Genomic DNA, 17,418 nt, shown 5'->3' with positions numbered 1-17,418 from the left:
CGCTTCTGCCTTGGTGCCAATGATGGTCGTATGCGTGTTTGGCGCCGTGCAGGTGAGCGCCACAATCAGGACTGCATACGACCGAGGCACACAGGGCCAACACCCGGCATCATGGTGTGGGGAGCGATCTCCTACACTGGCCGTACACCACTGGTGATCGACGAGGGGACACTGAATAGTGCACGGTACATCCAAACCGTCATCGAACCCATCGTTCTACCATTCCTAGACCGGCAAGGGAACTTGCTGTTCCAACAGGACAATGCACGTCCGCACGTATCCCATGCCACCCAACGTGCTCTAGAAGGTGTAAGTCAACTACCCTGGCCGGCAGGATCTCCGGATCTGTCCCCCATTGAGCATGTTTGGGACTGGATGAAGCGTCGTCTCACGCGGTCTGCACGTCCAGCACGAACGCTGGTCCAACTGAGGCGCCAGGTGGAAATGGCATGGCAAGCCGTTCCACAGGACTACATCCAGCATCTCTACGATCGTCTCCATGGGAGAATAGCAGCCTGCATTGCTGCGAAAGGTGGATATACACTGTACTAGTGCCGACATTGTGCATGCTCTGTTGCCTGTGTCTATGTGCCTGTGGTTCTGTCAGTGTGATCATGTGATGTATCTGACCCCAGGAATGTGTCAATAAAGTTTCCCCTTCCTGGGACAATGAATTCACGGTGTTCTTATTTCAATTTCCAGGAGTGTACAAAAATGCAGTAAGTGAAGCAGGCAAAAAGGAATACCAACGTCTCAAAAATGAGAAGCGCAAAATGGCTAAGCAGGGATGGCTAGTGGACAAATGTAAGGATGTAGAGGCTTAGCTCACTAGGGGTAAGATAGATACTGCCTACAGGAAAATTAAAGAGACCTTTGGAGAAAAGAGAACCACTTGCATGAATATCAAGAGCTCAAATGGAAAACCAGTTCTAAGCAAAGAAGGGAAAGCAGAAAGGTGGATGGAGTATATAGAGGGTCTATACAAGGGCGATGCACTTGAGGACAATATTATGGAAATGGAAGAGGATGTAGACGAAGATGAAATGGGAGATATGATACTGCGTGAAGAGTTTGACAGAGCACTGAAAGACCTGAGTCGAAATAAGGCCCCCGGAGTAGACAACATTCCATTAGAACTATTGACAGTCTTGGGAGAGCCAGTCCTGACAAAACTCTACCATCTGGTGAGCAAGATGTATGAGACAGGCGAAATTCCCTCAGACTTCAAGAAGAATATAATAATTCTAATCCCAAAGAAAGCAGGTGTTGACAGATGTGAATATTTCCGAACTATCAATTTAATAAGTCACAGCTGCAAAAAAAAAAATAAATAAATAAAACGCGAATTCTTTACAGACGAATGGAAAAACTGGTAGAAGCCGACCTCGGGGAAGATCAGTTTGGATTCCGTGGAAATGCTGGAACACGTGAGGCAATACTGACCCTACGACTTATCTTAGAAGAAAGATTACGGAAAGGCAAACCTACGTTTCTAGCATTTGTAGACTTAGAGAAAGCTTTTGACAATGTTGACTGGAATACTTTCTTTCAAATTCTGAAGGTGTCAGGGGTAAAATAGCCGGCCGCGGTGGTCTAGCGGTTCTAGGCGCGCAGTCCGGAACCGCGCGACTGCTACGGTCGCAGGTTCGAATCCTGCCTCGGGCATGGATGTGTGTGATGTCCTTAGGTTAGTTAGGTTTAAGTAGTTCTAAGTTCTAGGGGACTGATGACCACAGATGTTAAGGCCCATAGTGCTCAGAACCATTTGAACCATTTTTAGGGGTAAAATACAGGGAGCGAAAGGCTATTTACAATTTGTACAGAAAGCAGATGGCAGTTATAAGAGTCGAGGGACATGAAAGGAAAGCAGTGGTTGGGTAGGGAGTGAGACAGGGTTATAGCCCCTCCCGATGTTATTCAATCTGTATATTGAGCAAGCAGTAAAGGAAACAAAAGAAAAATTTGGAGTAGGTATTACAATCCATGGAGAAGAAATAAAAAACCTTTGAGTCCCACGCCCGGGTTCCCGGGTTCGATTCCCAGCGGGGTCAGGGATTTTCTCTGCCTCGTGATGACTGGGTGTTGTGTGATGTCCTTAGATTAGTTAGGTTTAAGTAGTTCGAAGTTCTAGGGGACTGATGACCATAGATGTTAAGTCCCATAATGCTCAGAGCCATTTGAACCATTTTTGAAAAACTTTGAGGTTCGCCGATGACATTGTAATTCTGTCAGAGATAGCAAAGGACTTGGAAGAGCAGTTGAACGGAATGGACAGTGTCTTGAAAGGAGGGTATAAGATGAACATCAACAAAAGCAAAACGAAGATAATGGAATGTAGTCGAATTACGTCGGGTGATGCTGAGGGAATTAGATTAGGAAATGAGACACTTAAAGTAGTAAATGAGTTTTGCTATTTGGGGAGCAAAATAACTGATGATGGTCGATCAGAGAGGATATAAAATGTAGACTGGCAGTGGCATGGAAAGCGTTTCTGAAGAAGTGAAATTTGTTAACATCGAGTATTGAATTAAGTGTCAGGAAGTCGTTTCTGAAAGTATTTGTACGGAGTTTAGCCATGCATGGAAGTGAAACATGGACGATAAATAGTTTAGACAAGAAGAGAATAGAAGCTTTCGAAATGTGGTGCTACAGAAGAATGCTGAAGATTAGATGGGTAGAGCACATAACTAATGAGGAGGTATTGAATAGAATTGGGGAGGGGTTTGTGGCACAACTTTACTAGAAGAAGGGATCGGTTGGTAGGACATGTTCTGAGGCATCAAGGGATCACAAATTTAGTACTGGAGGGCAGTGTGGAGGGTAAAAATCGTAGAGGGAGACCAAGAGATGAATACACTAAGCAGATTCAGAAGGATGTAGGCTGCAGTAGGTACTGGGAGATGAAGAAGCTTGCACAGGATAGAGTAGCATGGAGAGCTGCATCAAACCAGTTTCAGGACTGAAGACCACAACAACAACAAACAATAAGTGTCATTACTAACCGGCCGGAGTGGCCGTGCGGTTCTAGGCGGTGCAGTCTGGAACCGAGCGACCGCTGCGGTCGCAGGTTCGAATCCTGCCTCGGGCATGGGTGTGTGTGATGTCCTCAGGTTAGTTAGGTTTAATTAGTTCTAAGTTATTGGCGACTGATGACCTCAGAGGTTAAGTCGCATAGTGCTCAGAGCCATTTGAACCATTTGTCATTACTCTGAACGCATAGCAACGGCGTCCGACATATGAAATTACAAGTCATGTCGCCACTAACTTTGTAAACAGCACATCTGTCAAACAGATGTATACACAGGGGATTGCAGTGTCTCACAAACACCTATCGCTAACTTAGTTATGAAACTGAAGTACCGATTATACAATTAAGATGCGACCGGGAAGAGGAGTACATCGCATAAATCTTCGTTCGTTTAGAGGAATGTGTCAAGTTTCATCACACGTGAGATTGAAGTCCTCTGATGACCGAGAGGTTTACTGTTAACGATCGCGAGTAGACACCGCTCTAAGACCCACATAGAACAAGCGGCTGTATACGAGTCGAATGCAGGTTATGTCACACATCTGTTGCATTCTGACGGAACATCAGGAAAAATTGTCAAATGACCCGCAGCACCTTCCCCCTCACTCACTCTCTCTAGAATACATCATCAATCTACCATTAAATCGCACCTCGTTACAACCACATATCAACCGACCAATCCATCTACTCTAAGTCGTCCTTTAACGCAGATGCAAGTGAGTTTAGAGGGAGTTGGTTTTCTGTCTTTCCGAAAAGCGTGATCTGTAGTAGTCAACTCGCATGTATCACTGTTACCAGTAGAATGCTGCCTCGACGGAAAAAAAGTGACTGTTTCCCTGCTTCCCTTCGTTTCCATGTCAATGTTTTCTCGGCCTCTTGCTGTAACATGCTTGTTCCCATGTTCAAATTGTTCTGCATTAAGTAGAAGACGCGCAAGTACTTCCTCAATTTCCCCGCATTTTGATGCCTAGACCGTCAATACCGCGGTACGATCGCGTCCGCATTGTTACTTAGTGTCAGGAAGGGCTCTCAACAGGGGAAATGTCCAGGCGTCTCGGAGTGAACGAAAGCGATGTTGTTTGGATATGGAGGAGATACGGAGAGACAGGAACTGTCGATGACATGTCTCGCTCAGGCCGCTCAAGGGATAACTGCAGTGGATGACCGTTACCTACGGATTGTGGCTCGGAGGAACCGTGATAGCAATGCCACCATGTTGAATAATTCTTTTCGTGCAGCCACAGGATGTCGTGTTACGACTCAAACAGTGCGCAATAGGCTGCATAATGCGCAACTTCACTCCCGACGTCTATGGCGAGGTCCGTCTTTGCAACAACGATACCATGCAGCGCGGTACGGATGGTCCCAACAAGATGCCGAATGGACCGCTCAGGATTGGCATCACGTTCTCTTCACCGATGAGTGTCCCGTATGCCTTCAACCAGGCAATCGTCGGAGACGTGTTTGGAGGCTACCCGATCAGGCTGAACGCCTTGGACACACTGTCCAGCGAGTGCAGCGAGGTGGAGGTTCCCTGTTGTTTTGGATTGCCATAATGTGGGACCGACGTACTCCGCTGGTGGTCATGAAAGGCGCCGTAACGGCTGTACGATACATGAAGCCAACCTCCGACCGATAGTGCAACCACATCGGGAGCATATTGGCCAGGCATTCGTATTCATGGACGACAATTCGTGCCTCCATCACGCACATCTTGTGATTGACTTCATTCAGGATAACGACATCGCTCGACTACAGTAGCCAGCATGTTGTCCAGACATGAACCCTATCGAACAATCCTGCGATAGATTGAAAAGGGCTATTTATGAACGACATGATCTACAAACCACTTTGAGGGATCTACGCTGAATCGCCGTTGAGGAGTGGTACAATCTGGACCAACAGTGCCTTGATGAATTTGTGGATAGTACGCCACGACGAATACAGGCATGCATCAATGCAAGATGACGTGCTGCTGGGTATTAGAGGTAGCGGTGTGTACAGAAATCCGGACCACCACCTCTGAAGGTCTCGCTGTATGGTGGTACAACACGCAATGTGTGGTTTCCATGAGCAATATAAAGGGCGAAAATGATGTTTATGCTGATCTCTATTCCAATTTTCTGTACAGGTTCCGGGACTCTCGGAACCGAGGTGACGCAAAACTTTTTTTGATGTGTGTGTATGAGTATTGGCTTGACTGCAGGCGCCAACGCCAGTGCAAGGGTACTGTTCGGGTTTTTCGTTTTCCGCCGCTGAGCTGCCTCTCTGTTGTATGTGTTGTAATCGGTGACCAATGGCGGGGGAAGTAATTTATTGACAGTAACCACTATCTACACACACAGGACAGGGGATGTCTAATGTGTAGGCAAATTTCCTGTAGTTACTTGGAGACAATGAGCCCTGTGTTGTACGCATGTTGGTACATCCCTGAGTCTAGACGTTTCAGTCACGTGAGGAGCATCGTTGCTGAGGTGTTGGGCGGCCAAGGCCTGGCCAGTATTCCAAGGGCTGGTTGGAGGCTTGCAGCGCCGACGTCGAGGTGCCGGAGGCGGCTTCAGGGAGGAGGCGGGCGGCAGTTGAGTGGGAAGCGGTTGACTGGTGTGGTGTTGGGCATACTTGGTGCATGGCTTACATTCGCGCCACCCGAGTTCAGCTGCTGCGGCGGCTATTGTAGAGACGTCTGCTGCAACTCCTGCATAGCTGTTGCGGATTTTTCAAAGGCATATAGACAGATGGCTGTATTTTATCATATGGCGGCAGAAACGTCGTGACCTCTGAGTCGATGACTTTATAAGTAGTCTGCTGCATTATGGCCATTGCTGTCTTATTTGGGTGGCGGAGGTGTGTATATATACCCCGCACGTATTTAAGAAAATGGCTCTGAGCACTATGGGACTCAACTGCTGTGGTCATCAGTCCCCTAGAACTTAGAACTACTTAAATCTAACTAACCTAAGGACATCACACACATCCATGCCCGAGGCAGGATTCGAACCTGCGACCGTAGCAGTCGCGCGGTTCCGGACTGCGCGCCTAGAACCGCGAGACCACCGCGGCCGGCGCACGTATTTAAGAATCTTATAGTGACGTCACAAACTAATACTGCAGGAGTTAAATTCGTTACGTGAATTTTTATTCTACCTGGGAGCTCTGGGTGACTGGAACTGATAGCACTCATGCATAAGAGCTGGTTTTGAAAGCTTCATTCTGATTACTCCCGAGAAAGAAAGACGAGAGGGGATGAGGCTTATCTGCGAGGCTCAAAAATGGTTCAAATGGCTCTGAGCACTATGGGACTTAACATCTGACGTCATCAGTCCCCTAGAACTTAGAACTACTTAAACCTAACTAACCAACGGACATCACACACATCCATGCCCGAGGCAGGATTCGAACCTGCGACCTTAGCGGTCGCGCGGTTCCAGACAGAAGCGCCTAGAACCGCTCGGCCACACTGACCGGCTATCTGCGAGGCAACCCACATATTTCCACGGACGGTTTGGAACTTGGTTGTCATTATTAGCATGGGCGGGAGGTTTGCCACTGAATGCTTGATACAGCAGTAATGGTTTTGTGCCAGCAACCAAGTCAGAGGCGATTACACGTGAATTAGTGCAAGCTTCTCTATTACTGCTGAGTTGGAGCAGGATGTCCACGGCTATGCTTCAAGCAGAGATGTTCAAGGGGTGCTCTACGCCACAGGCGACAACTTTTTGCTGGGTCTGCTTGGAGATACTGGTCAGCTATCTATAGGTACGTATTTCGTAGCGCTGCGCTAATTCTGATACACACAGTATCTTTGAATGCAAATAGGTAAATTTCAAAATTTTGCTATAACGTCATAAATTTATCATGACGTCATTATTTACAAAAGGGTACTCGTTTTAACACATGTTCTATGTTGTCACGCAATCTAGTAATGTAGTAGTGGCTTGGCAAGCATTCATCTATTGCGGTGTAGTATTTCTTATACGTACTGTAAGTCGGGAGTAAAGCTCCACGTGGGGTAAAAACCCGCACAAAGCTTCTGAACTGATTGCCGTCGATTCAGAAGATGGACACCAAGTAGCAGGTTTATCTTATTGTAACACATTGTTCCATGAAAGTTCGTCCCCCCAGGTCGCTCCAGGGGTGAGAAAATGAGGTAAGTATGTTTTTTACTGCTTACATTTAATTTTTCTGATCGTTTACTTGAAAGCATTTGTATAATATAGAGTTTCAAAAGAAGAATCAACGAATTACTAGTTGACACCACTACATTTCAACTTCGCTTTCGCGTAAAAATAATTGTTCCAATTGGCCCCCAAAATGAACAGTGGCGCATTTGTAGGGAAGTTAAGAAATAGGGCAAATCACAACAGGTGTTTTGGGTTAAATCCCTATAGATCCAGCAATCAGACGATAATTCCTAAATGATAACCCCAGACAAGATGACATTCAACCCACACTGCGTGAGATTACCTCGCCTGAATAGGGCGTGCTATAGAAACAAAACGGCATTCGTTAGATTTCGTAACGTCAGTTCCAAATAAAAGGAAGCAAACAAGTCCGACAGACAGCTGATTATTTTTCATTGTCAGATTCAGGCTTCTCACATCATAATAATACCTAAGATATAGATATGAACTTACTATTTGGAGAAGATGTAAAGGAAACCAACGACAAGATCTAGGGACTTCAAGGAAGAATCAGAGGACCCACCAAAGTACACAATTTACCAGATATCTAGATAGCTTAGCCTCAGTAACTGAACTCTTTCAGCCTACCCTACTAGTCTTCCTTTCGTGGGAAAGAAAGTATTATATTTGTGCAAGAATTTTTAAGCATGATGTTCAGATTCACGGGGCATTTCAGTTCAATATTGAGTATGGTAAACTGACTACAATACAGTTATGTTAAAAACGGTTACTTCAAGTGTTTTTATCACGGTGTCATCCATCCTTATCCATATTTATCTCAGATGGGACGAAGTCCCGCACTGCAGAGCTTTACATCATTTTGGGGGAGGGGGGGTGGTGGCGGGGGTCAAACACCGCAATTTTAGTCTTACCTAAATTGTAAATTTCTCTGCAATTACTAACCAGGGAGAGCAGTGATTTGGATGGGTATAGGTAAAAACCCAACCTATTCAATTTGAAATCACAGGGAAATCTACCCATCATTGACCATAATATTAGAAAAATTGAAAATTGTGGTGCTTTACTCCCATGTAAGCTATAGTATCTTCGGTTGGAAATCAGTAAAACTGCAGTGCTTATAGTATTTGCAATGACGTCATTAACATGTCATGATGTCATTATTTCTACCAATAGGTACAGGGTGGGACAAGTAAACGTGACCCGGAGAACAGAGTTCCAGGGTAAAAAGAAACACAGCAGAGGAAAGGAAATACAGTACCAACCTGACTACAGTAGATGTTGAAAGTGACCACCATTCATCTATTGGCACTTTCGGGCCCTGATCGTCAAGTTGCTGAGGGCAGATCGGAACTGGACTGCTGGAATTGCTGCTATCTTATCCGAAATATTCTGCTACAGTTCTTGAAGACTATGGGACTCGTTGCAATACACCTTAGACTTGAGGGCTCTCTTTACGAAGTAATCACACACCGACAGATACGGTGACCTGAGTGGCTAGCTGGGGCCGCAACCAGGCTGACCTCTTCTAGCAACTCTGTCAGGCGTGAAGATTGTGTAAATATGCTCCAAGATATGGCTGGCTGTATGGGCAGTTGCTCCATCCTGTTGCAAGCAGATATAGGTCTTTTCCTCCTCTGTTAATGCTGCCATCGTCCGGGCCAATTTTATTTATGCCATCCTATATAACATGTTTGTTTCTAACTAATACCCTACGAGTTCTCCCCCCCCCCCCCCCCCCACTCTCTCTCTCTCTCTCTCTCTCTCTCTCTCTCTCTCTCTCTCTCTCTCTCTCTCTCACACACACACACACACACACACACACACAGACTAGTAATGTAGTGGTGGCTTAGCAATGATAAAAAATTCGAATACTTTTGTGCACATGCTACTGCATTGTGATTGGCTGACAGCATCAAGACATCGATTTAACGCAACACGATGCAACTCTACGTTGACTCGATGAGATGGTGCATGTCGGAAACAGTGTTACGGAACTCACACAACTGGATAAAATACGCAAAAACACGAAAAATACGTAAAAATGTGGAAAAACGCGTAAAAAATACTTAAATTATAAAAAATATGAATAAATACGTAATCTGCCTGGTTGTGGTCTCTTTCTGGTGCCTTGAATGACGAAAATCACATAATACTGAATTTAATTCATTAGTAAATAGACCTAAAGTGACATGACTTAAGATAATTACAACATTATTCGTAGCAGTAGTATTATTGTCATTCGTATGGTTAATATGGTCAGTTTGCATTGTTATATAAATGGTTAAATATACATAAAACATACGTGTTGTAAAAACAAATATAATATCAAAAACAATTTTTTAACTAAATATCTGGGTCTCTTAACCAGTCCACAGATCATGATGTCACCAAATGCAGTTCACTGAGTCCACCACAATATTTTCATAATAGACACCCTTCGGTCAGGTGCTGCATAGTTTACACAGTGACATCACCATTGAACGTCAGGGCATCCTTGAACTTCCAGGCTCACAGACTTACACCACATCTCTGATTCCACGTAAACATTCGATTCAGAGTTGTCCATAGTTTCCTGGGAGGATCAAATTCATTTAGCACTTTTGTAGAATCAGCAATGAGGGAAGAATTTGGTGGAGCAAAATTCTGTCAAACCTCTCTTCATTCTTGACTCTCATCATATATATGAGATGCATCTATGCATTGTCTTGGGTGGTTTTCTGGATTTAAGTTATTAACTAATAAATACACAGTGATCCTCTCCCTATGCTGCACGGCTCCGGAGAGAACCCACACAATCATGTGCCCCAGTTATAAAAGATGGGGAGGGGATGCTTGAATCTCATTGATGCAGGGTGGCGGAGAGGAGAGGAAGGAGGGCTGAGGGGTAGACGAGTGGGTGAGGGTTCCCTGGATGACCTTGATCAATTGCTAGTGGTTGCCGGGGGAGGAGAGGAAGCTTTGAATGTAAGTCGCCAAAGTGTTTAACATGACACGAGAAGTGACCTTGATATAAGATCGTTATCTGCCCAGAACCCACACTGATAACACACTTACTGTAGAATTTATACGTCATTTCTGTAGTTTCCATCAGACGTTATTAGGATAGAGACTCACCAAGAAGTGAGAGACGAGGTATACAAGGAGATTCCATATAACCTAAGCTCTTCCCTGCAGTCCTAGAAAAGTTTTCAGATCCTTAAAATATAAATAAGAAGGCATATTTGTTAACAGCACATATTGGAACTACCGTAGCTTTGCTTATTGGACTACAATGATGTACAACATTTGGAACAGGAATTAGTAAAAATGGACAATAATGTTATGAAACAGTAGAGGAGTTCTTGTGCAAGTATTTAGGGCAGTTAACGGCAAAAGCTAGATTGATAGATAATAGTATTATAACATGAATAGTACATACCGTTACTCGATCCTGTATTAGGTGAGTTACATTTATTTCATATACAAAGTGGGCAATACTGACTGTTGGGTTGTGGCTAAAGAGTTTTCATGGGAAACTGCTGATTGTGGGACATCTGGCCGAGCGGTTCTAGGCGCTACAGTCTGGAACCGCGCGACCGCTACGGTCGCAGGTTCGAATCCTGCCTCGGGCATGCATGTGCGTGATGTCCTTAGGTTAGTTAGGTTTACGTAGTTCTTAGTTCTAGGGGGATGATGACCTCAGAAGCTAAGTCCCATAGTGCTCAGAGCCATTTGAACCATTTTTTTTTCTGGGACATCCCATGTTTCGTGTGCAGTTGCAGCTTAACACTTTACTCAAAAGTTGGGTGGCATCATTGGGTGATTCCCAGGGCCTTTCCAATAGATTCTGATGCGGTTTCTGGCTGTAACAGTGCTTTAGCCACCAAATGCCCACTTGAGATGTGGTAACTATCTATTCAGCGTGGATGTCAACGAGAATCCTGCCTTTCCGTTCCCATGAAACGTAAAAAATGTAGCACCTTGTCAACAGTATTTTCTGTTCTGCTTATTCTTTGTATTCTCTCCTCTTCCAGACACGGTATATACCTATAAACCAATACTAAAAGACCTTTAAAGTTCAGCACCAGCCTCAGAAATCGACTATACCAGGTCAGGTAAAGGTTTGCTGCGTTTCTCTCTATTCTCGTGCCCATTACGTTATTTCCTTTGTATTGGAAAATTCGAGTTGTGCAGTTGAGGAAGTCTGATTTTATTAGTCTATCAATCTTCCTATCGAAATATTTTACGTTTATTCATATAATTAATTTCAGTATTTCATGTTTCTTTTCTATGTTTTTTGTTTTTTCAGAGTCATTCTGCAATAAGACACCAAGCTGGTTTTGAATTTGTATAAATATTTGGTTATTGTGAAATCGATTTCATTTATGAACCCCGCTTCCTTCAGCTTCGCCCAGTAGCAGGGAACCCTTGTTTAACAACTACACTCTGACAAAAAAAAAAGGACCCATCATGAAGAAAGTATCCGAATGGGACAGAAATCAGTAGATGTGATGCACATTATTACAATTTCAGAAAAATTGCATGATTTATTCAAGAGAAAGAACTTCACAGGTTAAGCAAGCCAACAACGCCATTGCCTACGCCTGGTCCTTATACAAGCAATTATTCGGTTTGGGAATCGTCAATAGAGTTGTTGGATGTTCTCCTGATGGATGTCGTGCCAAATTCTGTCAAACTGACGTCTTAAACTGTCAAAATCCTGAGATGGTTCGAGGGCCCTGCCCATAATGCTCCAAACATTCGCAATTGGGGGAAAATGCGGCGATCTTGCTGGCAAAGGTAGGGTGCAGCTAGAGGAATTTCGGGCAGCAGGGCTGGGTAGACAGGCGCATGTACTGTTGTTTGGCGCACACTCGACAATCGTAGCAATAAAATTAAAAAGCAAACTCCTCCACACTTCTACAGCCTGGAGCGTACACAATAAAAGACATAATTTGTCCACAGTCATTAGGGCTATAGAGCATCAGTTTCGAGAAAGCCCTGAATACCTAAGAATTTCAAAGTAATATACTGTATAACACTTGCACACCTACAGATTTTGTGTGAGGAACCGCTTAAGTAAGTAATGCTAGACCACACACTAGGCCACATTACGCTCATAAATTGGTCACATGCTAATTACGTGAATTCTGGTTATGGCTCCTGAATTATAGAGCACAACTATTTGTACACGCATACTCCGCAAGCTGTCGAGTAGCGAATGGTGGATACCTTGTATCACTACTATTCGTTCCCTTCTTGTTCCACTAGCAAATAGAGTGAAGAGAAAACAACTGCCTGTATGCTACCACATTAACCCTAATTCCTCTTATACTATTTTCACGAAATGCAACCATTCTGCGGACAACCGCAAATTTATATTCTCTTAATTTCATGAAGAATTTTTTGCAAAAGGATGTTGTCTTCCATCCAGAGATTCCCATTTCATTTCACGAAACATTTCCGCATATAAGTTCACAAAATAAATTTCTACAACACATACGGCTGTTGGTAAATTATTGCATCAAGAAATACATGCCAGCCGTTGTCCCACAGTCCATAATGCATCAACAAAGATTTCCCTAATACTCGCATACTGATCGAATCTACTGGTAATAGATGCTGCTTTCATACGTATGTCAGAGCAACACAGATCTCGACCATCGCCCTTAAGAAGCAAACTGACAGAATATCAGCCTGCCACAAAATCAACGAAATCATTGAAAAGGAGATTGCAAAACCTTTCCCAGCATACAAGAAAAGAGAAGAAGCCCTTACACGTACCATTAAGAGTAAATTAAACGTGAATAATGCAATAATTGTAAAAGCTGACAAGGGCAACACAACTGTTGTAATGGACAGAACAACATACATAGAAAAAACTCTAGACTTCTTCCAAACCAGCAACATAACTGAAATACATAAAGATCCAACAGCCAGAATACAAAAGGAGATTAAACACATTTCAAACAACATCAATTTTCTACTCACCATCCAAGAAGCAAGAAACATTGTAACAATGAGCCCACAAGCACCTTACCTTAGATCACAGCCAAAGATCCACAAAAACGGGACCCCCATCAGGCCCATTGTGAACTGTAGGAACAGCCCAACATTCAAGCTCAATAAAATACTCTTCAGAATTCTCAAACAAGCATACACATTCAATGATGAGAGAACACTTAGAAACACTACAGAATTTACACAATATGTCAAAAACATACAAGTACCTGATGGAGCCACACTTGCCTCATTTGACATACAAAACCTATATTCCTCTGTGCCAATAGACCCCACACTACAGATAATTAATGCCAACCTACATAAACACAAAAATATCCCTTCAACTCACATTAATGAACTAATGGACCTGCTTGAATTCACACTTTCACACAACTATTTTAAATTTAACAATAAAATCTACCAACAAACAGATGGTCTGGCAATGGGCTCAAATCTTTCTGGATTGCTAGCAGAAATATTTATAAGTAACCAAGAAGACAAAATCCTGAATTCCAATCACCACCTCCTCAAAAATATCATCTACTACTACAGATATGTAGATGATACCATCATTTTAACCAAAGGCACTAAAGATGACATCAGTGAGTTGAATCAGTTTTTCAACAACTCCCATGAAAACATAAAATTCACAGTGGAACACCAAAAAGACGACAGTATAAATTTCCTAGACCTTACCATTTCAATAAAGAATAATAGGCATCAATTTGAAATTTATCGGAAGCCTACCACAACACATACCACAATCCACAACTCCTCTTGCCACCCCGCAGCACACAAAATGGCAGCATTCCGGTACATGATTAATAGAGCTATCCAACTACCACTCTCAGAAGATAAATGTGATAAAGAAATTGAAATAATAAAACAAACAGCTATTGAAAATGGTTATAACAGCTCCATAGTAGACACCCTAAAACACTCAATAATGGCAAAGGAATCACAACACAATAAACAAAAAGAAAATAACATCTTCCATACAATCCCCTTTCTGGGTAACATTTCATACCAGATTGCCAATGTCTTCAAACGGAAAGGCATAAGCATATCCTTTACAACGGACAACAAGATTGGACAGAAGTTACCCCACAACATCGGCACACGAAACCCACTTCATCACACAGGTGTGTACAAAATGGAATGTCTGGACTGTGACTGCTTCTACATAGGCCAGACAGGCAGATCATTTGAGATTAGGTTCAAGGAACACATGGCAGCACTAAAAAACAAAAAATATCACACATCAGCAATAGCTACACACTTGCATGAAACAAAACACCATGTTAACAACACAAGTATTAGCATCCTACACATCCAACCAAAAGGCAGAAAACTAGACATCCTTGAAACACTCCAAATATACAAACATCAAATGAAACAACCAGAATCTATCTTAAATGACAAAAATGACAATATTTACAATAGTATCATCTCCATTTTCAGCGACTGCCTACACTCATAAAATACACGCACACACACACACACACACACACACACACACACACACACACACACACACACACACACACACTTTTTCTCTCTCTCTACCTCTCCTTCTGCCTCCAGCCCCTCACTTCATATCTGTCTATTAACCCCAATCAAAGAATGTAATGTATGTATGATTTTACTGTTGTAGCCAATAAGATCATTGTAATTATAGTCTGTAACATTTCACCTAATTGTTATCAATAAGAATGAAGTTTAAGCCATTTTAACATTTCACCTGATTGTATAAACGAGTACGAATGTTTGCTGTTCTAACTTGTCAGAATTGGATTTATATACCACCTGAAGTACACACACATATATTTGACTCCTCAAAACAAACACCGCCAAATGCTTAAAGCAATTATTCTGTAATAATATTGTTATGATGTATATTCTTTGCACTTTGCGATTATGTCTTCACTTCTGTTATACGAACTTTGCACCCAGCTGATTCCAGACGCCATATTTGTTTACAAATGTGGCAGTATACATGTGATGTGTTACGACAGCAAAAGGAACCTGTGATCACTGAAGGTACTGTAGTTTACTTATTTAATGTTTACCATTAGATATCAGTTTAATTTTTCGTCAAAAGTTATCCTAAACCATATTCTGAAATAGTGTCTCGTTTCTCTACTAGGCAGTGCCACAAGTTCCTCCAAAAATCGTAACACAACACACACACAAATGTAATACTTACTAATGTAAATCCACCCGATGATGGAGGTTTAAACCTTCGAAACGCGTCGTGGAAATAAATAAAACGGTGACTGGTAACAGTGAACTTATTGTTTCATTTAATGTCAGTAACAGTCACGGTAAAGCCTAACCTAAAAATGTTCGCATTTAAAGTATGTCAGAGTCCTTATTGCTCTAACTATACAAGACACTCAGCAGTATGTGTTGCAGTCCCCACTGCGCTATTCTCATTCAACCTCCATAGAATACCTACGAATACCACACATACCTACAAATACCCACCAAACATATCTAAAGTTCAATACTTTATCGTCTACACGACACGTTCCAGGAAATGATTCAGATTTTCAAGTGCTTCTTCTCGGTGTTTTGCACATAGAATAAAACTGACGTAGGTTGATAGTCTTGATAGACATGTATGCTAACAGATTTCTGAATGCAGGTGAAAACCATCAATACGTTGTAAATAGATTTGCTGTAGCGGCACGTATAGCTTTATAGGATGATGATGTAATATAGCTGTCACTTTACTAAGTATATACAGCTAGATTTACTGCCAAAGTAGGTATTTTGGAGTGGAGAGTAACTGTGTGTGTACCTGCGGAGTGGCATATCACGGATTGCGCGGCCCCTCCCTCGGGCATGGGTGTGTGTGTGTGTCGTTCTTAGCGTAAGTTAGTGTGTAAGTCTAGGGACCGATGACCTCAGCACTTTGGTCCCTCAGGTATTCATACACATCTGAACATCGTCTAACTGTTTGTGTAAAAAAAAAGCTATCCTATTTATACCAGCGCTGGTAGAGTGTAGGGAACTGCAGAAGGTGGATGATTAGTGTAGGGACTAGGGGACTGACAAAGAATGTAAATACACTGACGGAAGAAAATCACAACACGAAGGAGTTGTGCGACATAAACGATAGTTGATAGGAGTCTTTCTGCATCTGAAAGATGTCTATTCAAAATTCGGACAACTCGCATAAGAGTGTCGCTAGTAGCGCCACTATGATGATGCAAATCAGGTTTGCTTTAAATAGACGCTGGACAGTTGTGAGTGTTAGTTACCTTTGGGATTGGACGTGGTGAATTATTAGTCCAAAATGGTTCAAATGGCTCTGAGCACTATGGGACTTAATATCTGAGGTCATCAGTCCCCTAGAACTTAGAAGTACTTAAACCTAACTAACCTAAGGGCATCACACACATCCAGGCCCGAGGCAGGATTCGAACCTGCGACCGTAGCGGTCGCGCGGTTCCAGACTAAAGCGCCTAGAACCGCTCGGCTACACAGGGCCGGCAGTTACTAGTCAAGAATGCGTCTAAAGTGACAAAGACGCCATTATGAACACCTCATTGAGTTTGAACAAGGTCGTGTAATAGGGCTACGAGGGAGTTTGAACAAGGTCGTGTAATAGGGCTACGGGGAGCTGGATGTTGCTTCTGCGCTACTGCACCAAGACTTGGCAGTGTTGTAGGCACTGTACATGATTACTGGCAGCAGCGGCCACGAGAATGTATGGTCGAAAGAAAACCAAGGTCAAGACGGCCACGTGGCACTACCGGGAGGGAAGACCATCGTGTTCGGCGTATGGCACTGGCTCATCGTACTGCGTCTGTTGTAACAATTTGAGCAGCAGTTGGCACCAGTGAGACAACGAACTGTTACAGATCGCTTACTTCAAGGACAGCTCCGAACCACACGCCCTGTAGCCTGCATTCCACCAACCCCAAACCACTGCAATTTATTGTCAAGCGAGAGCTCACTGGAGGCAGGGTGGAGGTCTGTTGTGTTTTCTGACAAAGCTGGTTCTGCTTCGGTGCCAGTGATGGACGTATGTTGGTTAGGAGGAGACCAGTTGATGGCCTGCAACCAAAGAGCTTGCATGCTAGACACACTGGACCTACACCTGGAGCTATGGTGTGGTGTGCGATTTCGTATGGCAGCAGGGGGTGGTTATCCCACGCACCCTGTCGTGTGCCATTCATGATCAGCATTCCAAGGGATGTTTTCCAACAGGATAACGCTCTCCCACATACCGCTGTTGTACCTAATATGCTCTAGAGT

Source organism: Schistocerca nitens, chromosome 3, assembly GCF_023898315.1.
Source record: "Schistocerca nitens isolate TAMUIC-IGC-003100 chromosome 3, iqSchNite1.1, whole genome shotgun sequence".
NCBI classification, from domain to species: domain Eukaryota; kingdom Metazoa; phylum Arthropoda; class Insecta; order Orthoptera; family Acrididae; genus Schistocerca; species Schistocerca nitens.
This window is presented reverse-complemented; position numbering follows the sequence as displayed.